The 25,130-nt window shown below is 41.6% G+C and overlaps 1 pseudogene; it reads right to left on the reverse strand.

Annotated features, from left to right (window-relative positions):
- Positions 1-1,025: 1,025 nt before the first annotated feature.
- Positions 1,026-24,397, reverse strand: LOC132357906 (ferritin light chain-like; annotated as a pseudogene).
- Between the last annotated feature and the right edge of the window lie 733 nt (positions 24,398-25,130).

Genomic DNA, 25,130 nt, shown 5'->3' on the forward strand with positions numbered 1-25,130 from the left:
GAACTGGAACTAACCATTTAAAAAAATCACATTTTATAACCCTTCTTTGCCTCTGCATCGTCTAAACGCAAACTTGGTTGAGCATAAGAATCACCTGATTGCTTGTCAAAAATAAAAACTCCCATGTTCCTCCCCTGGATATTATTATTAAGTAGATCTGTGGTAGGGTCCAGCTGTCTGTAATTTAATAAGTATCCCAGTGGTTAATATAATGTGGCCAATTTGTAGGTTCTGTATCATTTTTGTTTAAGATTCCACATATAAGTGATATCATGTGATATTTGTCTTTCTCTGTCTGGCTTACTTCACTTAGTTTGATGATCTCTAGGTCCATCTATGTTGCTGCAAGTGGCATTATTTCATTATTATTTTTTTTTAATTTTATTTCTTTTTGGCTGTGTTGGGTCTTTGTTGCTGCGTGCGGGCTTTCTCTAGTTGCGGCGAGCGGGGGCTATTCTTCTTTGCGGTGCTCAGGCTTCTCCTTGTGGTGGCTTCTCTTGTTGCGGAGCAGGGGCTCTAGGCGCGCGGGCTTCAGTAGTTGTGGCTCGCGGGCTATAGAGCGCAGGCTCAGTAATTGTGGTGCACAGGCTTAGTTGCTCCGCGGCATGTGGGATCTTCCTGGGCCAGGGATCGAATCCGTGTCCCCTGCATTGGCAGGCAGATTCTAATTCACTGCGGCAACAGGGAAGTCCCTATTTCATTCTTTTTTTTTATGGCTGAGTAATATTCCTTTGTGAATGGAATGTTACACACATGTGTGTGTAAAGAACACCACATGTTCTTTATCCATTCATCTGTCGATGGACACCTATGTCGATTCTGAACTAATGTGACGGTATTTTCTTTCTTTCTTCCTTCCTTTCTTTTTTTTTCCTGCAAAAAGCTTTATTGTTTCCATTTGGTCCAAGGCTTGGGAGAGGGCTCCAGGGTGGTCCAAAAGCTGCCTAGTGGCTGCAGAGAGGGGCTTCAGGCAGAAGCCCTGACGCCAGAGGGGCTCCTCAAAGGCCGCTGGGCTCCGGAGGCTCCTAGTCGTGCTGGAGGGTGAGCCTTTCGACGAGGGACTCGCCCAGCCCCGCCTGGGGACCGGCCGGCCTGCGGAGGTTGGTCAGGTGAGCGCGCATCTTCTGGATGAGTTTCACCTGCTCATCTAGGCGGCGGCTCTCTGGGAAGTCATAGAGGCGGGGGTCTGCGCGGGCAGAGCCCAGGGCGTGCAGGTCCGCAGGGGCCTGGTTCAGGTTCTGCTCCATGATAATGGCGGCTTCCACAGCGTCCTGGGTTTCACCCCGCTCATCCTGAGACGCTTCTGCACGTCCTGGAAGAGGGCGCGGCCGCCGCGCTGTTTCTGCATTTTCAAGAGGCGCTGGGCGCCCTCACGCTTCCCCTCGGGCACTTCGCGGAGAAAGTGGCCCAGGCCCTCCAGAGCCGCGTCGTGGCGGTGGAAATAGGAGCCCAGAGAGAGGTAGGTGCGCGAGGCCCGCAGGTGCATGTTGACCAGGCGGTTGACGGCGGCCTCCACCTCGGCGGAATCATTCTGACGAATCTGGGAGCTCGTGGTGGATCGGTAATACGGCGTTAAGCTCAAAATATGGTGCTGGCGGTCCCGGTGGCCGAGGACAGCTGAGCGGCTGGTTCCGAAGGTTGCGAGTGGAACACAGGTTGGAGGTGGTCGGAGGCGGGAGCAAGGGGCGCCCCTGGGTCTGTTCCGTCCATACACCGCCGTAGCAGGAGACGGAGCCGCGGGACTGCCCAGCGCACTGCCTGTTGATATTTTCTAAGCTAAAGAAAATGTTAGCTCTTTCACGGTGGTACAAAAAAGAACTTAAATATCATTTTAATGATTTCCCCTGTGTGAAGACATTAAGAAAAGGTAACAGCCCTGCTTTATCAAACTCTAGGCTTTAGTTACAATTCCGTAATTCTTATTTTGTTTGGTTGTTGTTGTTGAAGTGGGTAGTTCTTTACGCAGAAGAACATGGATATTCGTTTCAGTTTGTAATGAGTTGTGAGCTGAACTCAAATGGTTATGGCTTCCGGAACAGAGAATAAACTGGCTACTACTGTGACCAGTTATAATGACACATGCCACTCTGTTCTCTGCTCCAAGTTTGGTGGTTTCCAGTCAGGAAGGGTGAAGCAGCCGTAGTCTTAGGTGGCCAAGCGAAGAGTGCAGCTCAGCAACCATTTGTCGTAGGACCCCTGATGACCATGTGACTCCACAGGAATGCCCTTAAACTCCACTCTTCCAGGCAGCTTTACTAAGAGGTGTGGTGCAAAGAGCCCTGGAATCCAACTCTGAAAACCTAGGTTCTGAAATATTGTTCTCCCACCTACTTGCTCTAGAACTATGATCACATCATTTGACTTCTATGAGGCTCATTTCCACATCTGTAAAGAGAGGATAATGATATCCGTTCTACTTATCTAGTGAGGGATATTTGAGTATTATATTAGCTAACATATTAGTTAGCATTTGCCTTGTAACAATCACAAACCTCTGTGGTATATGACAATAAATATTTATTTTTCATAGATCTACAGGTTTTAGTTAATCTAGGCTGGGCTTCCTGGGCAACTCTGCCGATGTTGGCTGGATTCACATGCCTGGAACATTGACCGATCCCCCCGGGGCTGCACAAGGGTGATTAACCCAGATATATCCTTCTCATGGAAATGGCAGGAGTGCAAGATTGCAAGAGAACAAGCCCCATTGTGGAAGCACTTTTACAAGCCTCTCCTGTGTCATATCTACCATTGGTCAAAGCAAGCCACATGGCTGAACTGAAACTTAAGGAGTGGGCTTGTATACCTGGCCTTTTGATGGAAAGATGTGTAAAGTCACACAGTAAATGGTATGGTTACTGGGAAAGATGAAGAAATTGGGTTATTAATGCAGTCTAACACAGCTGATGCTTATAAAGTGCTATGCAAAATATATTAATGTAATGAAACTTCTGTGATCCAGAATATGTAAATTAACCATATGTGAACTAACTTGTGAGTAACTTTTATGGATAGAAGAGAGTATAACTCAGTTTATATTCCAAATATTTTCCGTTTTAGTGGGTTTATAGGTAGCGTTATATATAGTGCCTTCGTCAATTATTGTGCTGCTTGATTGGTAGTATGGGACACAAGTTTAAATGACTTGGTTGTCTGAGAGAATTTTTTCTTTTCTCCTGGATTAAGATCTTGAAGAAAGCCAGTTGTGTATGTCAGAGTTTCATTTCACAGTTTAAAACTATGTGTCTCTGGCTGATTCCAGGGAAGGAGCAAGATCGATTCAAGAGGAGCATATGGAATATCATGATATGTCAGGAAGTAAGGAAGTGATGAGAAAAATGTTAGGGACATGCCACAAGTACAGAGGAGCCAGCCTGAAGGGGCTTCTGCTGGCTAAATCTTGGACAATTTGAGCACCAAAATAATTAATTACAGTACTGAATTATAAACCAATGGAAAAACAGGTATATAAATGGATAAATGGGGGAGAGGGGTGGTGGGCTTTTGCTTACAAGTACAATGCCAAGGGTCAATGTGGAGGGAGCCCTAGAGTTGGAAGATTATCATTTTGCAACCATCATAATAAAGCCTCGGTCAGGCAAGAATCATCAATGGATACTAAATGTAGGGGAAATTTTGATGGGCAGGATATTTCCATGGTTGTTAAGTGTCTCCCCAGAGATTGCTCATTAGTAGCAAGGGAAGGAAAAAAATAGTAATTATACAATGGAAAAATTGGACAACACCTAGACCAGGTGACCAAAATTAACATCACCAGTGAAGGAGAGATGGATATCATGTAGCTTCAGAGGTGATACCCTGAAAAGGATACATGTGACCTATGTAGTATTTTGACTGAGAATGTATAATCTGAATCTAATCCTGAGGAAATATCAGCTGGACACAAAACAAGGAAAAGGAGGTGGGACAGTATTCTTTCAATGTCAGTGTCATAAAAGACAAAGAAAAGCTGCAGAAATGTTTGGGATTAAAGGAGTCTGAAAAGATATGACAGCTAAATGGCAACACCTGAGCCTAAACTGAACAGTATACTGCAGGGGAAGTGAAAATACCATAAAGGACATTATTAGGTCAACTGACAAAATTGAAATATGGACAGTAGATTAGACAGAAACATTGTTCTGACCATGATGAAGTAACAGGGACCAGATTTACCCTCCTACCTTAAACAACTAAAGAACCAGATAAAATGTACAAAACGATGGTTCGCAGACATTGGACAATAGGCAGCACAGGACAGAGATCCCTAAGAGAAGAGAAACAAACAAGGTGAACCCTATAATTGCCCCTGTTTACTGCCTGGAGCCAGTTTGCAAGCCTCAGTGCAGGGACGGGAAACGCAAACAGAACCCCCAGGTTTCCTGAGTTGAGGAGACATAGTTGAGAATTTGGAGAGGCCACGGTGGCTAGGATTCGCAGGGCAGGGGACCAGAGAGGAGAGCGCTGCCTGGAGATTGAACTCTGGAGGTCTGCAGAGGGGCTCCCTTGAATCGTCATCTTAGTGCTGATCTGTACCTGAGTTGTTTTTTTTTTTTTTTTTTGTACATGAGTTTTTAAGGAAACTAGCTGAGGCCAGGGAAATAATCTTACAAAAGTATCAAGTGGAAAACTTCTTGGCCATCACACAGGTTTGGGAGTAGTTCATCTTCCCTTTAGCTAGACTGGAGAACCCTCGTACTATGTGGGCATTAGGTAGAGTACTTAGAAAGGTGTTATCTCAATAGTGGGATCAAGCTAGGCCTAGACTAAAGGCTGCTCTGGTCTGATTCAGCCTAACAAAGCTGAAAAGCAAGATTTGAAAGAATCAAATTATTTCCAAGTAACTTAACTGCATCCCAGAGGAAAGCTCAAAATTATTTACCAAGAATTACAGAATATTACAAAAATTACTTTTAAAAAACCCAGCAGCTAACAATGAACCCAATGTCTGGCATCCAATTAGTCTGTAACTGTACTGTGGTTATGTAAAAGACTATCTCTACTCTTAGGAAATATACACAGAAATATTTAGGGATCAAGGGCCATGACGTATGAAATTTGCAAAGAGAGAGGGGTGGAGAATAGGTGAATCTGGGTAAAGGATATACAGGGTTCTTTGTACAATGTTTATTTTTACAGCTTGTGTATTTGAAATTATTTCCAAGTAAGTTAATTCAGAAAAGAAATATAAAAACGGTGTTTCTTATACCTCAGAAACCAGCAGAATCCTATTTGGATAGTGCTATGATGGTGCTCAATCAATCCACAATACTGTGTATAACTTTCAATTATCAACTGCTACAGAGAATTCAAAATAGCATTTAGGGGGGATCCTGCAAAGGCAGCAAATTGGGGGAAAAAAGAAGAGAAATATAACAAATAGCTATTTGTTACCATGATGGGCATTTGGAAATTCTTTAAGTGTTGGCTTTTTCCCCTCATCAGCCAATTTCTATATTTTGCTGAAGTGAGGGATTTTCCAATTTGCTTTTCTCCACCCTGTCCTGACATTGCTATCTATTGCATTCTGGATGAATGGAATCTAGAGCCTTTCTGATGTAGGTGCTGAGGCAATCTGACTTACTGCGCAAGGAAGGAACAGCTTCTAGTATGAGGCAACCAGCGACAGGGAGACCAGTTCCTGGTCTCAGTAGAACACAGCAGTTCCAGGTGGAGCCAACAGTTTTCTGCAGCACTTGATGCTACAGTGTTTCCACATGTTCAGTCAAAGGTGGGGGCATGTGAGCATTCTGATGGGAACTGGATTTGTCAGAACAATAGGAAATAGACTTAACCAGAGAATTCTGGTTCCTTCTCTTCCTGGATAACCCTTGAGGTCCTGCAATGTGGGTCTAATGTTCTGTTGAGGTCTTCATTGTTCTTCTCCTGTGACCAGTTGGAATTATTTTTCTACATCGTGTGATCCTCAGCTGCAAGAAGAAAATCCCTAAGTTTATGCTGCATCAAGGTGATGAATGTAAATTCCCTGATCAGTTTGGGTTTTGTGGCATCTGTAATATACTAGCATTTGGGCCTGAGAGAGAGGAGGAAGTGTCACAGGTTTTGAAGCCAATGGAATAGTCCCTATTTCTGATATTTGGGAATAAATTAGACCAAAGGAAATAGGTTATTAGTGGTGTGTGTGTGTGTGTGTGTATGTATGTATGTATGTGTGACAGTCCCTGTCTTTAATAGCCCAGGAACTTACCCCTCTAAGATGCCCAGAGAGGTGTTCATTGACCATTTTTCTGTCTCATGGTCTATTGATTTGCTTTAATATGAAACTTCTATTCCCATGTTGGGTCTTTCCTAATCAGAAACATTAAGCAAGCATAAAGTATTAAGTAATTTTATTTTGGGAAACCATGAAATTTAGTCTCATCCGTAACTAATGAAAATTTATGATTCAGACAATCTCTAAAAGTTCCGAAAACCATACACAAAAATCACTGACTAAGAACAAAATGGTCAGCCTGGCAGATAAAGAGGATGTTGAACGGCATTTATCAGATTCTATGCTGTATGAAGCCCAGGGGGATCTCAACTCTGGCTGCACATTAGAATCATTTGGGGAGCTTTAAAAATTCTATGACCAGGAAGCCGAACACTGGATTGATTAAATCAGAATCTCTGGAGGTGGCTTGGGTATTAGGAGCTTTTAAAGCTCCGCAGTTACATGTGGAACTTAAAAAATAAAACAAAACAAATTAATGAATATAGCAAAACAGAAACAGACTCACAGATGTAGAGGACAAACTGTTGGTTACCAGTGGGGAGAGGGAAGGCGGGAAGGACAAGATAGGGGGAGGGGATTGAGAGACACAAGCTACTATGTATAAAATAAATAAGCTACAAGGATATATTATACAGCACAAGGAATATAGCCAATATTTTATAATAACTATAAATGGAATATAACCTTTAAAAATTGTGAATCACTATGTTGTACACCTGAAACTTACATAATATTGTACATCAACTATACCTCAACTAAAAAAAATAAAGCTCCCCAGTTGATTCCCACGTGCAGCAGCGAGTATTGAGAACCACTGACCTAGAGTGATATCTGATTTTCACCTTCACCTTGCGGCAGGTATTTCAAAGAAGAAAACCCAGGGGATGATTTTCAGTTGTTCTACATACATGTATCAATTATGGCTATTTGTCCAAACTATAAACCCAAATTCCATTCTGTGCCTATAAGCAATTTCATCTTCATAGATTACTTTTTAGGGGATACAGAGACCACTATTTTACCACTATCTATAAATTTAAGGACCCATACATGAAAAATGAACGAATGGATGGAGATAATGCACATAAAGTGCGTAACAGGACATGTTATTAATACACTGCATTAACAGTTAAAATCAAGGAAAAGTCTGTCTTAATTTCAGCCAAGAATTAACCAATAGAGAAGGCTTTAAAATAATGTTTCTTATCGGGTGTCTTAGCCCATTCACGGAAATGTAGGCTTTTTCTAGCATGCACCTCAAAACTCCTCTAGTTATTACCCTGTTCCAATGCCGCTTCCACATTTTTATGTATTCTTTTATAGCAGCACCCCCATTTCTTGGTACCAATTTCTGTCTTAGTCTGTTCAGGCTGCTGTAACAGAATACCATAGATTGGGTGTGAGAAATAAAATACTGCCTGCCGTATCAGTAAACAAAGCATGTCACAGTCACCTCGGAGGTGAGCTGATGAGCCCTGAGGGAACTCCGGAAGGAAACAAAGAATACCTGCCATGTAGCAGCCATCAGACTGCAGCCACTCCCCACGGTGAGCCCTGAGGGAACTCAGGATGTGAAAACACAGGATACTGGCCCCAGATAGCTGAGGTGCATATCAAAGGAATGGTTTCAGTGAGCCCAGACTCTTGCATCTTCCCATACAAAGAAAAGTGCTAAATTCCTTAACTTGAGATTTCTAGCTTTCTTTAATTAACAGTAATCTTTTGTTCCTACTACCTGCCCTTTGTTGCAAAACTATTCTATATCCTAGCTCCCCACTCGCCTCCTCAGAGCAGTTTTTTCAGGGTTACCTGAGATGCTGCCTCCGGGTTTGAAGTCCTCAGTATGTCCCCCGAATAAAACATAACTCTCAACTTTTAGGTTGTGCATATTTTTTTAGTTGACAGGTGGCTTATAAACAACATAAATTTATTTCTCACAGTTCTGGAGGCTGGGAAGTCCAAGATCAAGGTGCTGGCAGATTTGGTGTCTGGTGAGGGCCTGCTTCTTGATTCGTAGATGGCCATCTTTTCACTATATCCTCACGTGGCAGAAGGCGCCAAGGAGCTTTGGGAGTCTCTTTTATAAATGCACTAATCATATCCCAAAGGCCCCACCTCCAAATACCATCTCAGTGGGGATTCAGTTGCAACATGAATTTTGGTGGGGCATAAACGCTCAGTCTATGGCACTGGGGATGAGAGGAGGGAAGCAAAGGAATGTCACAATCACCTGAAAAGTTTGTTCAAACCATACATACTCCTGACCGTCCTAGATTAATTCATTCCCTCCTTTTGGAATCACTGTCAACATTCAATCTTGGAGAAAAGTGTTAAGGATGGTTATATCAGTAGGTTGCTTTTGATAGCAAGTGACAGAAAATGTAACTCAAAATGGCTTAAATAATGAAGGGATTTATAACCCATGCAGGCAAAAAGTTTACAGACTAGGTTGGCTTTTGGAGAGCCTTGATCCAGTAGCCTAAATACATCAGCAAGGATTTTGTCTCTCCACTCTGCTTTTTGCAGAGTCATTCAACCTAAAGATGCATCCTGTTGCAGTCTCAGGATGGCTGCAGGCAATACCTAAGGTTCCTTTTTCTTCCTTCACTTCTAGCAGGAGAAAGAGAACTTGCTGCCTTCCCAGCAGCAGTTCTAATATTCACTCCGATTGGCCTAGAGCATGCCACATGCCTACCTCTGAACGAATCATTGTATAGAGAGATGGAGTGCACTTACGGGCTTAGTTTTGCTCAAATGCTCCACCCCTGAGAAATTGATGGCTGTTGGAAGGGAAAGTTGGGGGGTGGGGATGAGGAATTGATGTTGGCAATGCAGCCAACTGAGGCCATGGGATGGTCTCAAAGGTTAAGTGTGAATATACTTCAGTAATAAAAAAAAATAATGAGACTCATTTCACCCATCCTTACGACCAGTCTTGATAGTTTATAGCAGGAGTTCTCAACCTTACAACTATTGGCATTTGGGGCTAGATTTTGTTCTTGCTATGGGGGCTGTCCCATGCGTTGTAGGATGTCTAGCAGCATCCCTGGCTTCTCCGCACAAGATGCCAGTAGCACCCTCCACCATCACCACTCTCCCACATGTGGCAACCGAAAATGTTTCCAGACATTGCCAAATGTCCTCTGAGGGACAAAATTTCTCTCTTTTCAAACCACTGTTTTATTTATTTATTTTTTATTGAAGTATAGTTGATTTATAATGTTGTGTTAATTTCTGCTGTATAGCAAAGTGACTCAGTTTTATATATATATATAGACACACACACACACACACATTCTTTTTTATTTTCTTTTCCATTATGGACATTGAATATAGTTCCCTGTGCTATTCAGTAGGACATTCTTGTCCATCCATTCTATATGTAATAGTTTACATCTGCTAACCCCAAACTCCCAGTCCATCCCTCCCCCACCCCCTTGGCAACTACAGGTCTGTTCTCTATGTCTGTGAGTCTGTTTCTGCTTTGTAGATAGGTTCATTTATGTCATATTTTAGATTCCACATATAAGTGATATCATATGGTGTGTGTCTTTCTCTTTGTGACTTACTTCATTTAGTATGATAATCTTTAGACCCATCCATGTTGCTGCAAATGGCAATATTTCATTCTGTTTTACGTCTGAGTAGTATTCCATTGTATATATATACCACATCTTCTTTATCCATTCATCTGTCGATGGACATTTAGGTTGTTTCCATGTCTTGGCTATTGTGAATAGTGCTGCTATGAACATAGGGGTGCCTGTATCTTTTAAACCACTGTTTTATGGTTGAACCTCCTAGATAAAAATCTCTATTGCAGAAGCAGAGATCAGTTTTCCTCTGTTTCTCCAAGGTTTAGGAAAATAATTTAAACTATAGCATGAAGAAATAAGTTAGATATAAAGCAGAATCCCACCATTACACATGTGCATTAAATATTAAATTTATTCCTGTATTGCTATGTTATTCTTTACTGGAATTCTTTTTAAAAATGTTCTCGGGCTTCCCTGGTGGCGCAGTGGTTGAGAATCTGCCTGCCAATGCAGGGGACACGGGTTCGAGCCCTGGTCTGGGAAGATCCCACATGCCATGGAGCAACTAGGCCTGTGAGCCACAATTACTGAGCCTGCGCGTCTGGAGCCTGTGCTCCGCAACAAGAGAGGCCACGATAGTGAGAGGCCCGCGCACCGCGATGAAGAGTGGCCCCCACTTGCCACAACTAGAGAAAGCCCTCGCACAGAAATGAAGACCCAACACAGCCAAAAATAAATAAATAAATAAATAAAGTAAACAATGTGTAAAAAAAAAAAAATGTTCTCACATGTTTGAAGTGAAGCCCATCTAAGATGAAAAGTGTTACTAGATCACTTTTCAGGATTCTTCCTAAGCATCAGTTTGTAAGATTTCTCAGCCTCTTTCAGAGGAGAAGCATTGCACTGAATATTTGGAAATATAAATATTTGTAAATATTATAAATGTGGATGCTTCATTTTGGGTCACACTTTGAGTAGCAAAAAACTATAATTTGGCAGAATTCATTTGGGGACCTTTGGGCTCTGTTGGGCTCAACTTAGCTCCATGTGTCTTCTCATTCTGGAACCCAAGCTGAAGAGCAGATACTATCTGGAGCTCTTCTCATGGTGGAAGGCAGAAGGTCAAAAAGGGGAACAAAGCCATATCGAAAATAGCATGAGAGCTTGTATTAGGATGTGGTATAAGTCATAAATGTCCATGTTCCATTGGCTAAAGCAAGTTACATGACCAAGCCCCAAGTCTGTGGTGCGGGGGAATTCCTACATGTTAGAAAACACAGGGTGATAAGTGCTGCAGAGCATACACAAGTGGCTCAAAGGAGCTAGTTCTACCTGGGAGAGTCAAGGAAGACCTCAGAGAGAATATGATGGTTAAGCCAGATTTTGAAGGATAAGTAGAAGTTCCCAACAAACCAGGAATGGGGACCAAGGTGGGAGAGAGGGCATTCAAGACAAGGGAAGAGCATAAAGCAGAGAGGTACCTGTTCTCCAAAGAAGATCTCTATAATCACATGGAAGTATGCTCAGCATCATTAATCATCAGGGAAATGCAAATCAAAACCACAATGTGATACCACGTCACCCCCACTAGGATGTCTCTCATCAAAAAAACAGATAGTAATAAGAGCTGGTGAGATCGTGCAGAAATTGGAACCTTCATACACTGTTCTTGGGAATGTAAGATTATATAGCTACTTTGGAAAACAGCCTGCTAGTTCCTCAAAAGGTTAAACATGGAGTTACCATATGATCCAGCACTTCCACTCCAAGATACAGGCATACCTTATCTTATTGTGCTTTGCTTTATTGCGCTTCACAGGTACTATGTTTTTTACAAATTAAAGTTTGTGGCAACCCTGTGTTGTCAGATGACGGTTAGCATTTTTTAGCAATAAAGTATTTTTAAATTAAGGTATGTACATTTTTTTAGACATAATGCTATTGTGCATTTAATAGACTACAGTATAGTGTAGACATAACTTTTATATGCACTGGGAAACCAAAAAATTCATGTGACTCGCTTTATTGTGGTATTCAATTTATTGTGGTGGTCTGGAACCCAACCTGCAATATCTCCAAGGTATGCCTGTATATACCCAAGACAACTGAAGACATATTTTCACACAAATATTTGTACATGAATGATTCATAGCTGCATTATTCCTAATAGCCAAAAAATAGAAACAAGCCAAATGTCCATCAACTGATGAATGAATAAATACAATGTGGTATATCCATACAATGGAATATTATTTGTCAATAACAAGAAATAAAGTACTAATACATGCTATATCATTATGCAAATGAAAGACACCAGACACAAAAGGCTAAATACATGATTCCATTTATGTGAAATGTACAGAACAGGCAAATCCATAGAGACAAAATGTATATTGCTGATTGCCTAGGGCTGAGAGGGGATTGGAGAGAAATGGGGAGTGACAGCCAATGGGTAAGGGGTTTCTCTTGGGGCTGATGAAAATGTTCTAAAATCAATTGTGGCAATGGTTACACAACTTTGTAGATATACCAAAAACCATTGAATTATACACTTTTGTGGGTGAATTGTATGGTATGTGAATTATATCTCAGTAAAACTGTTAGCAAAAAATCTTCCACGTGGTAAGGCACAGAGGCACAGGAGCATAGTGTAGTCCAAGAACCTAAGCAGATTGGCATAACTGTTACAGAATGGGAATGGATACATCTAGGAAGGCAGGTAAGGATCAGATCATAGAGGATCTGAGGGCAGCTTGGAGCAAGAAGAACATTTTAGGAATATTAATTCATATGCGGAGACTGGGTTTGAAGGAAAAGGATGCAAAGAGGATGGGTAGTTAAGACTACTGCAGTAGATCCAATATTAGTTCACCAGGGCTGAGTCAAAATGATGGTGGCAGGGATGTAGAAAGGGAAGAGAGAATCCAAGAGATTTTTTAAAATATTTATTTATTTATTTATTTAGGCAGGCTGCGCCAGGCCTTAGTTGCGGCATGTGGACTCTTAGTTGCAGCATGCATGCGGGATCTAGTTCCCCGACCAGGGATCAAACCCGGGCCCCCTGCATCGGGAGCTCGGAGTCTTACCCACTGGGCCACCAGAGAAGTCCCTCCAAGAGATTTTTATGAGGCCAAAATAATAGGATTTTGTGGGCAGGGAAGAAGGAAAGGAAGGATCTTTCTTACACATTTTTTTTGTCCCCAACAACTTAAAATGTCTGACACAAAACAGTGCCCAATAATGTTTAGTGAATTAATGAATTAATGGAGTGGATGGTTACAATTTCAGAGTTTCTGTTACCAGATAGAGAACTTTGGGACACAGCAAGGTATTTTTTGGGGTGAGCTCAGGACTGTAACATTTAGAAAAAGGATACTTTTCGTATGAGGGGAATGGCTATTTCAGGGAGAGAAAGAAAATAATGGTAGATCCAAAGGTACACTTCATCTCTCTCAGTTTTGCCTACGGCCAGCCTGCTGTGTGCCTGTGGAATTTTTTTTTTAATGAGGAATTATAAAAAGCCAGTAAACTCCACCTAACTCTGGTGCCTTCAGGCTTTTGTACCCATTAGCCAAGTAGACAAAATCTACTCCCACATGTAAGACAGAACACAGCATGCTTTACAATATGTATTGACCAGATAAATATTTTAATGAGGCTCAGTAACTAAGATACAACTACCAGAAACCACTTAGATAATTTTATTCATTTCCTCCTGGTCAGCTATGGCCACCCTACTCCACTATGATACATCCTTAGATGCTCACACTGGAAGATCTAGCTTTCATATACTATAGCTTTGAGTTAAAAGTTGTGACCTAATTTCCAAGCAGAGCAGAAGAATCCTCTCTGGAGATGGATTACCTACAAGGAGATGAAGTGTTTATGTTTGTAATAACAGCATGCCTCCACAGAAGACTATGTTCTATCTAATGATCGAAGAACAACTTTTATTTGTGGATTTGCAGGGGTAGGGTGGGGAGGATTGCACATTTGCCTTATTCTGAGCCATCGTCAACCTATTGGCTATGACAAGGTGACTTCCTATGGACTTCCTTTCCCTGCTTCAGTAAGAGAAGCTTGTGGATGAGTAATGGAAAATCCTGCATTTGCCTAGTATTTGAAGTATTGACAAGGTAGTCCTGGGTCTAAGCTTGTGGGTAGTACTTGGGCTTACTTATGGCAAAAGGAAAGAATGCAAGGAGTATCTGGGGGTCTCCCTAGGGACCAGTTGCTAATTAAAGTGATTGAAACCAAGCACGACAGTCAGGGACATTGTAGAAGAGGTGACTTTTGACCAGGTAAGCCTTCTGAAGAAAGATTTCTTCTTTCTTTTTCTATCAAATGGTCTTTAGTTAAAGTACCACCAGCAAACTTGGAATGTGAACCAGGGTGTGGATTTGAGTAGTAGTGAAAAATAATGTTGCATCTTTTCTAGGGCTAAGGTTCTGGTTCAAGAACTTGTGACCATCTAGAAAGACCTGTCTATCTCTCAGTGGAATCATCCTGTCCCCTTTGGGAAATGAAACCCCATCTGGAGTGACTCTACCCTAATTTGGGCTATTCATGTCTTTGGAGCTCCTGGGGTGTCCCCTGATGTGGCTCAACCCCTAAGGGTTGTGGTCTGAAGATGTTTTCACATTGAGTGTGCTCCTTGGACACCCCAAAAATTCAGCTATACTTATTGCTATATACCCATCGTTTCTGAGCTAACACAGGGATCAAATTGGCAAATCAGACTTACAAGAATCACACATCTTACCCAGCATCAAGCTTTACTGATAATTTCAAGGGTACAAGTAATGAGCACAGACGAAGCGAGGGGAAGTCAGGGACTACCAGTGCAGCTCTCCTGGCCCTTTCTTGCCACATTAAGACACATACCAGGTCCGATTTAACATATAAGATCTTTTTTTTTTTTTTTACTTCACAGACACACACTGTATTTTATTTTTACAAGAGATAAATAGACTGACACCAAGCATTGTACATGGATGACCACAACAAAAGCAACAATGATTGCAATTACCAAACACGAAACACACTCATACTGTGTCATAATATTGACATTCAGTCCAGTAATCCTCCATTGTAACAGCTCCTTTACTTTGCAGTGAAAATTGATTTGTATATTTTTTGCCTCTGAGTCCTTGTGGGATTTTTTTTTTATTCAAACAGAATGTCACAAAAATTATAATCATCCTCATCAGTTCACTCAGTCCCATGTAATTAATTTTTTTCATCTTGATCTTTTGTTAGCACTTTTATGAGTTCATCACTTTTTCATTAGAGTTCTGAAAATGCTTATTCATTCAGTTCAGCAGCACAGTCAGATACCAGAAACCTGTACTTGTCAGAGTCTTTTCCATGAATTCCTTGAAGATGAAACCCTTTTGTAGGAACATATTTGCAAAAGCATCAGAGTACACCCAGAACTGTCTGTAAATGACAAAAGACTTAAAAATGACCACGGGTAAAGATTTGATGAAAGTTCATAATAATGCAATTGACAAGGAGATTTAGTTATTTCTGAGATATACATTTTAAAGTAATAACTAGAATTATGACTTATAACATTGTACCAGAACATATAAGATTTTTAGAAATTTCATGTAATATCTGAAACATTTATATTAACATATTTCCATACAAATAACCCAATGAAAGTTTAGTATTAGTTGTTTTATTTGTTTGTGTTTTTATACAAAAAAACCATATAAGATCTCTAAGCAATGTATGCAGTCATCACTTACAAGAAAAGAAAGCTACTTTGGTGATGGTATGTCTCCATTTTTTCTACTCTGATTGTTACATAACTTACATTTTCGAGGGAGCCATGCCCCATAACTACGTATGTTCCAGGTTTGTTAACCACACACAATGCCAGACAAACCAAGTACATCCTCCTCAAAGTATTCCATAGATAAAGACTCTCCTACTAGTTAATACTATTAGAGTGTTTGCTAGGAGGTCTGTCATTAGCATGTGTACAAGGAGATCTGACTGGCTCAATTTCTTTCCTTCCCAGGCAGTAGTCCTTCAATAGAAGGAAAGACTAGAGTGCACTCTTCTGCTTTCCTTCCCAGATTCCAAGGGACAGGAATGGGAGGCAGAGTGCCTTCTGTGTCTGTTTATAGCTGCCCAGATTGTGGAAGGTCTGGGGCACTGGGGGAAATGCATGTTTTGAAGTTGGACATATAGACGAATGAAGCTCAAATCTCAGTACTTCCCCTTTCTGGGTTACGTTAAAGAAGTCATTACAGCTCAGTCACTTCATCTGAGGACTGGGAATATTATCTACCTCACTGGTTTGTTGTTATACCTACATGAGTCTTTTTGTGTGAAAATACTTCTTAAACCATAACAGGCTATGTCCATGTACTGTATTACTGCTGTTATCAGTGAGAGTCTGCAGTCCTTTCTGTTTGGGTGTTCATTTGTGACCTGTGCCGAGGTTGGTGGCTCTGGGCTCTGAGTGCAAAGCCTCTTAGTGGTGAATGTGTGCAATTATATATTTGTATAGAAACAGTAACAGTTAACATCATTGAGCATTTACTACATGCTAAGTACTCGTCTGTGCACTTTAAATGTAATATCCCATTTAATCCTTCCAACAACCCAATGAGGTCATTATTTTTCCTTTTTAATAATAGATTTTAATGATTACAGAAATAAAGTTGTAGTATGTGTTCAAAATGCTATGTTCTGTTTTGATCAATTAGTAATAGATTGTGAGAATTTTTCTGTTACAGTCACCGTGGTTATCTTTTAAAAAGCTGTTGGACTTTTAGGCTGTCTCTAATTTTTCATAGGGATAAATAAAACTATAAAGAACATGTTTGTGCATAAAAATTGTCTTTTATCTAAATCTGTCTTTTTAAAAAATAAATGTATTTATTTATTTATTTTTGGCTGCGTCGGGTCTTCGTTGCTGCGCGCGGGCTTTCTCTAGTTGCAGCGAGCGGGGCCTACTCTTCGTTGCGGTGCACAGGCTTCTCATCGAGGTGGCTTCTCTTGTTGCAGAGCACGGGCTCTAGGCGCGCGGGCTTTCTCTAGTTTCAGCGAGCGGGGCCTACTCTTCGTTGCGGTGCACAGGCTTCTCATCGAGGTGGCTTCTCTTGTTGCGGAGCACGGGCTCTAGGCGCGCGGACTTCAGTAGTTGTGGCTCGCGGGCTCTGGAGCACAGGCTCAGTAGCTGTGGCTCACGGGCTTAGTTGCTCCGCGGCATGTGGGATCTTCCCAGACCAGGGTTCGAACCCGTGTACCCTGCATTGGCAGGCGGATTCTTAACCACTGCACCACCAGGAAAGCCCTAAATCTGTCTTTTAACTTTGTTCCTATAGTTTTTTCCCAACTTTTTATGGAAATGTTACCTACATGTAGAGGAGTTCACATGAATGTTCAGCCCAGTGAATTTTCACAAAGTGAGCACATTCGTGTAACCAGCAGCCAAAGAAGAAACACAGTATTACCTGAACTCTGGAGTCCCCCTCATGTCTCCTTCAGGTAATCACACCCTCACTTCTCACCAGGGGTAACCACTATCCTGACTTCTGACCCCATAGATTTCATTTTCCCTCTTTTTGAACTTTACGTAAATGGAGTCATACAGTGTGTACCCTTGTGTTTGGCTTCTTTCATTCAACATTCACCCATGTTGTGTGCAGTTACAGTTGGTTCATCTCAAAGAGGGTCGGTATTATTATTAATCCTACTTAATAGATGAGAAAACTGAGTCCCAGAGAGGTTAAGTGAACTTGCTCAGAATAGCAAGTGGCAGAGCTAGAATTTGAACCCGAGTAGTTTGAAGCCACTCTACTAACCATTATGTTATACTGCTCCTATTTATTTAATGTCCATCTCCTCCACTATACTGTAAGCTCCATTTTTTACTCAGCACCTAGCATTTAGCACATACCACATAATCAGTAAATATTTCCTGAGTGAATGAATACGGATGAATGAATGAATGAATATCAGATAGGGCTGCTTCTGCAATTCAGTGTTTTTGCCTAGGTTGCTAGAAGTGCGTGAGAAGGTTCTGTATCTTCCTTTCGTTCACCTTGATTATGGACATCTTCTCAGAGTCACTCCCACCACCTGTGGTCTCGGCCCCCTGTTATCCATTCTGCAGCAGACCCCTGTTGAAGAAAGATTTGCTTCTGTGTCTCGAGCTTGGAGAGTTCCTGGGCCTCATCTTGTCTTCCCACATGAGGGAGACTCAAGGGTAGTACCACTTGAGTGCTGCTCTGGGAGTTAGAATGACCCCTCTACAAATTGCTGCCTCTACAAGTCCCAGCGCAGTTAGAAATGATTATTGCACTTTTAACCCTAAGCTTCCTGTGCAGAATTTTTTTTTTTAATTAATTTATCTATTTATTTTATTTTTGACTTTGTTGGTTCTTCGTTTCTGTGCGAGGGCTTTCTCCAGTTGTGGCGAGCGGGGGCCACTCTTCATCGCTGTGCGCGGGCCTCTCACTGTTGCGGCCTCTTGTTGCGGAGCACAGGCTCCAGACGCGCAGGCTCAGTAATTGTGGCTCACGGGCCTAGTCGCTCCACGGCATGTGGGATCTTCCCGGACCAGGCCTCGAACCCGTGTCCCCTGCATCGGCAGGCAGACTCTCAACCACTGCGCCACCAGGGAAGCCCTCCTGTGCAGAATTTTGATGTCCATGGACAGTTGGTCTCCTGAAATTCACAATAACTTTTTTGGTCTGGTTTTCTCTTTCCTTGTCTATCAGTAAATCTTGTCCGTATAATATCCTTGAGGCGGGGACATTTAGAAACTGCTTTCAGCTGTATTCCATCCAAAGCAATGTGAGGTTGACCGTAGGGTTTGTACATCCCAAGCTTGTTCTTGATCAGGATGAGTGGTAAGACTTCAAGGAACAGCCTACCCTCTCCTCTGAAAATTGCCTTCACAGAAATTATTTTAAACCAACTGTCTAAAAGCCCATAAATGATCACTAGGGAATTTCCAAAACCGAGAGAAGGGGTCACTTTCGCCAATATCAGATTTCTTCTAGCACTCTGAAGCCTGGTGCTATAAAATAATAATAAAAAAATAAATATAGCAACAATTCTTTGTATTATTGGAGAACACTATTTCTTAGAACATTTTAGCCATTATTGTGACAATTCTGTATACTGGGCAGAAGTAAACTACTTAGATGGAGAAAACCATCCCAAGAGTTAATACCCATCTAGTGGTCTTATTCTCAATGTTTTCTCCTTATTAGATGAACACTATATTCAAAACAGGAAATACATATTTTGAAGAACATACCTGAGAGTATTAAAAGAAAGCTGATTATTTGCACTTCTTATGGTCTAGGATGGGGGTCAGCAAACTTCCTCTCCGAAGGACCAGATAGTAAATATTTTAGGCTTTGAGGCCCGTACAATCTGTCACAACTATCCTAGCCTGCCCTTCTAGTGTAAAAGCAACTGTAAACAATATATAAATGGATGGGCATGGCTGCGTTCCAATAAAACTTTATTTACAAAAGCAAGGGCAAGCTGTATTTAGCCCACAGGCCATAATTTGCTGATCCCTTGTCTGGGAGATCTGACAGAAAAAATTAATCCAGGGAACAAAATCTTTGTAAAACTTAAGTGGAGAAGTAGATATCTTCCTTAAAATTGATAAATCTTTTATAGAAATATTTATGTTGTCCGTGGTACCCTAAATAAAACAGTTGAACATGATAAAGAATGATTTCAAATGAGGATATGTGCAGAAAAGAGTTCACATAGCAGGCCTGACTGCAATCCTTTGAAAAGCCTGCTTATGTTGGCAGCTTAGGTTGCCTGCTAAAGGCCTGCCTAGGTTGGCTGTTGACTGGCATCTGGAAACTTCGATTGTGGAGAGAGTTCCCACTCTTAGCTGATAAGACTAGCTCACTGTGCCTGCACTGTACAAACAATATGGTTTATGCTGAACACCTGCTTTCCTTCCAAGAATCTAGAATTTTTATACATGCTAGGCAGAGGCTGCCTATGTGACCAGCCTCCAGTTAAAAAACCAGCTTCCAATAAAAAAAAGTTCTGTGAGTTCTAGTGAGTAATCAAACCTAGGGGTGGTCTTGGGTACCTCCCAACACAGATACATTCTTTTCTACCTTGTCCACTTAATATATTCTCCCTTCAGATATGAATCATTGTTAAAGAAAAGTATATTCAAGACCCTCATGATAGGTATAGGGCCCACTGGAGGAGAGAGATTGGATTTCACTCCAAATATGGCATGGGCAAGTGGGAATTTATTGCCAAGGAGCAGGGTGGGAGGTCAGTGGATAGAAAATTACTAAGGGAAAACATCAGGGGTAAGGGGGGGTTCTAGCTAAACTGACCTAACAGGATTCTTTACTGAAAACAAGGCAGGGTGGTCAGACATTACCTGGGGGATGGTGGAGGATGAGGAACCTGATCATATATTGAGGGCGATCAGATATCCAGGGGAGGGAGTTCTGGTTAAACTGATTTAGCAGGGTTCTTGCCAAAAATAGATTCTACAAGAAAGTGTGCAGATGGGCCTAGGAGAAGGTTCAAGAGCCCGACTGAAGTTTGGTCAAGCAAAGAATGTCTGTCACCATCAACTTTTAATTATGGAGATGTTCCTGATCACAGTGACAAACCCTGGGTTTAGCAAAGTAGGAGGTTTGCAGAATCCTGAGCCATGAGGGTATGAGAAATTGCAAGACAATGTGTGGTCAGGGCCCCACTAAAAGGAACTGAGCAGCCACTTACTGGAAAACTGGTCCAAATCAGCAGAAAAATGGCTTCATGATGCAACTGTGACTTTTTGCAGCCTATATATAACTCAACTGCATATCTGGGGTCAACATAACAGACTTGATGGGTAAACACAGTTCCTAAAAACCACAACCAGACTTGGGGTTCCGTAAATGGCCTGTGCCCGGCTTCATTACAATGAACCAATCTTGAACTGACAAGCTTGGTCTTGTTCAACCAGTCATCCTTTATGAAACTTTCTAGGTTTGATTTTTATAAGTCCCACCCTTGCTTTTGGTCTGAGAGGGTCTCCATGGCAGCTGTACTCCCTTGTGTAGTCCCTAAATATAAGTAAATCCTCAATACTTAAATTGTCTCTGAATTATTATTTGATAGTTAGTTTGAAGACTCCATCCCATAGGACCTAATCCTGCTGTGTTCGATCAGGTTTTCCCTCTCTTGTTCAGAAGTAAATTCACCTTAATACTATGTCTCAGAACTTCCCTGGCGGTCTAGCGGTTAAGACTCCACACTTCCAGTGCAGGGGGCGCGGGTTCAATCCCTGGTCGGGGAACTAAGATCCCACATGCCGCATGTTGTGGCCAAAAAAAAAAAAAAAAAATACTATGTCTCAAAGTCTTTATATTTCCTTTATCGTCAATTACCTCAAAGGTTGGGTACAGGGAAGCCTGGGATGATCTGAATCATGCAGATATCACTGACTGGAAAAATCAAGGAAACCACCAAGATGAACACATACAACAAAAGAGAGGAAGACAAAATCCAAAACTTGTGAAAAAAAACTAAAGGTGTTCTTTTCCACATCTTAAGATAAAAGCTGTTTCTCTAGGACCCAAGAAAATATTGCAGGGAGAGAGAAACTTTTCCTATATGCTTTTATGTTCAGTAGCTGGGGCCTGCTAATTAAACTGACAATAGACAGATTAACAGGAGAAAAGGTTTATTACATATGCACATGAGGGCCTCACAGAAAAGGAAGTAAAGACCCCAACAGGCACTTAGATCCAGGGGCTTATATTCCATTTTAACAAGGGGTGATAAGTTTGTGGAGAAGTGATAAGACAAAGAACAAGGGGTTTGGGATTCCAGGGGCAGTAAATTGTGGGAAGGTAAAATATATGGGAGAAACAAGTGGAAGATAAAAGCTGTTTAGTAAGGTTTGTTATGCAGACCCACCTTGGGACTGAGGTTCTGTCTCAGGTGATAATGGTGGTTTTCCTCTTCCTGGTGTGGGAGAGGGGAGTGGGAACACTTTTACAAGGAGAAATTTGTGCTCTGCTTCTAGGCAGATAGGAGGAGGGCAGAGAGTTCTTTCTGCATTTGTTGCTTCTTAACTGCCTTTAGCTCAAAATAATCCTTATGTCAAGGTGGCATATTTAGGGGTGGCATTTTCTTTTTCTTTTTCTTTTTAATATTTATTTATTTGGCTGTGCCAGGTCTTAGTTGCGGCCCGCGGGATTTTTAGTTGCAGAATGCGAACTCTTAGTTGGGGCATGTGGGATCTAGTTCCCTGACCAGGGATGGAACCTGGGCCCCCTGCATTGGGAGCGCGGAGTCTTAGCCGCTGGGCCACCAAGGAAGTCCCACAGGTGTGGCATTTTCTGATCCCCTTCTGCTTATGAATTAGTTGTATGTCTTCACTTCTGGAAGGTGATTTAAATTGAAGTTTTACATTTATGCCTCTTAAAATAAATGGTCCTTAACTTAAAACTCCCTTTCTAAAAAACCAGATGACATTCCTCATCTCCCCATCCCCAACGTATTTGCTTGGCAAAGGTCTCAAGCACCCTACCCCAAACCCACTTTTCTTTATGTTTGCTCTGCTCCCCACAGCCCTTTTATACTCAGGCTTCAGATTTCACATCCCTCCCCTCAAAACTTGCCCTGTCCTCCAAATGGAGCTTCACAAAGGGTTTGAGAGCCCAGGAAATGGCATAAATTCCTTACAGTAAAACAATAGATTTTAATGGAAAAAATGTTATTTTCTGGGGTCTGAAAAGCAACCACAGACCTCTCCTTTGTGAGACAAAAGCAATTTAAGGATTCCAATTAAAGACCTTTCTAGTCCATGAACAGATGAATGGATAAAGAAGTTGTGGTATATATATGCACAATGGGATATTATTCAGCCGTAAACAAGAATGAAATCCTGCCATGTGCGCGACAACATGGATGGAACTGGAGGGTATTATGCTAGGTGAAATAAGTCAGACAGAGAAAGACAAATACTGTACGATTTCACTTATATGTGGTATCTAAAACAAACAAACAAAACAACCTAAACTCATAGAAAAAGGTATCAAATATGTGGTTACCAGAGTGGGGGATGAGGGGAGGGGGAATTGGAGGAAGGTGGTCAAAAGGTACGAACTTGCAGTTATAAGGTAAAAAGTACTAGGGATGTAACGTACAACATGATGACTATAGTTAACACTGCTGGGTGGTATATAGGAAAGTTGTTAAGAGTAAATCCTAAGGGTTCTTAACATAAGGTAAAAAACCTTTTTTTCCTTTTTCTTTTTTTCTTTTGTACCTATATGAGCTGATGGATGTTAACTAAAATTATTGTCGTATGGACCCTGTTCGGGTCCAATCCTGGGTCAAGGCTCTCTGCCTCGGCAGGGGAGGGTTCTTTTTCCGTTCAGGTTAGAGCAGCCGAGTAATAACAAAACTGAGCTGAGATCGACTCAGCACAAGCTTTATTCAGCTGCCAAAGAATGGAGAAGGGGAACTAAGTTCACAGATCATCTTCTTGCCCACCTGGTGAGAGGGATTTAATTTTAAAGAGTGAAGACAAAGGGAGGAGGAGTGAGGCTAATGGTGGGGAGGCATATGCATTAGTCTACTGGGGAAGGGGCAGGGCTTTTTCCGAGGGAGTGGGGTGCCACCCCCTTTGTATTCTTTTTTCATCCTTAATGTCTGGTCATGGCCACCAGTAGGTGTGTCATTTAAATATGCTAATGTAGTAAAATCAGCAAATAATGAGACTCAGGGTCTGTTGGAGGTCAGATTCGTTGCTGTCTTGGTCCCAGCTGGTTCCATCTCGTGTTTTTTGTTTGTTTGTTTGTTTGTTTTTGTAGCTTCCTTTCTTATCTCTGGACCCTTTAATTTAAAGATTATGTTAACTCCTGCTAGAGGCAGTGGTTGGTGGGTTTTGAGCAAAGACCTGGAACAGCTCTGGCAATAATTTCACAATATATGTGAATCAAATCACTATGCTATGTACCTTAAACATATACAGTGCTGTACGTTGATTATATCTCAATAGAACTGGGTAGGGGAGGAAAGAGTTTACACTCTGCAAGCACCAAAAACAAAAAACAAAAAAGGACCTTTCCTTTGTAAAATGTTTCCACTGTTGTCACCCTACCCTACCACTTTACCACAAAGTACTTTTGGGTCTACCTGGATTTTGTTTAGAGCTGCCTTGAGTCACTTATGTAAATGGAAGAACCTAACCCTCAATCCTAATCCCAGGGCTTTCCTCTAGTTAGGAATTTACTACATTATTTTGATGCCTTGTTCCTTTTTACTTATTCAACATGTAAGAAATGTTTATTGATCACCTAACTGTGGTACAGTCATTAGAGATGCAGAGGTGAACAAGAAATAGTCCCTGTCTTTGAGATGCTTCCAGTATAGGGACAAAAAAAAGTAAGCAAGTTTGACAGTATGTACACTAATGGGGTAATTCAGTCATGTTATAAGAGCACACTGGAGGAGCGCTCACCTCAATATTAAGCACTGCTAAACAGTCTAAAGCAGAGAAACTTGCTTCATTTCCATTTTTCAAAATCACTGTCATGAAGACCACTATATTTGGCTGACCTGATTCATTGTATTCTAGTACATCGTAGATGACTTCTTCCATGACTCCTAGACCAGTGAATAATGGTGGATGCAGTAGTTCACAGAGGCTTCTTTGTTCTCAGAGTTCCCCTCGTTCTACTCATCCTTTCTCCTTGTCATAGATGATTGCATCGAGGATTGAAACTCCTTAGTAACAGCCAATCCTACTTTCTCTCCTGAGAATTTGAAAAAACGTTTACAGAGATTAAAGACAGAAGATGCCTGACTTGACCAAAGCAGTGGTTCTCAGCTTCGAGCATGCCTCAGAATTCCTGGAGGGCTTCCAACCCCAGAGCTTCTGATTCACTAGGTGTCAGGTGGGGGTCAGAGCATTTGTGCTTCTAACCAGTTCCCAGATGCTGCTGCTGGTGGTCCTGGCACCATAGTTTGAGAATCACTGGACCAGAGAAAAGAGATGTTTTTTGTCAAGGCCCCTGTTGAGTCGTTGTATTACTGAAAATGGCTCTCAGGGTAGATGGCTTGTTCTTTCACAACAGCATGTGATGGACTTACTTCCTGTGTATGGTTGGCACCCGGGCAGGAGGTAGAAGAGGGGAAGAGAATCAGCTTGGCCAATTATAGAATCTAATTTTGGGTAGAGCACCTCTTTGCAAGTTGTATTGCTTTGGGGAAAGTTTGTCCTCTTTAATCGGATTTAAATTTGTTGCTGAGAATGATTTTTTTGTCCTTGGGGCAGATGTTTATTTGGCCCAGCATTTACCCACTGCGGACTGGAGCAGTATAGTGGCGCAGTT

The sequence above is a fragment of the Balaenoptera ricei genome, chromosome X, assembly GCF_028023285.1.
Source record: "Balaenoptera ricei isolate mBalRic1 chromosome X, mBalRic1.hap2, whole genome shotgun sequence".
Classification (NCBI taxonomy): Eukaryota; Metazoa; Chordata; class Mammalia; order Artiodactyla; family Balaenopteridae; genus Balaenoptera; species Balaenoptera ricei.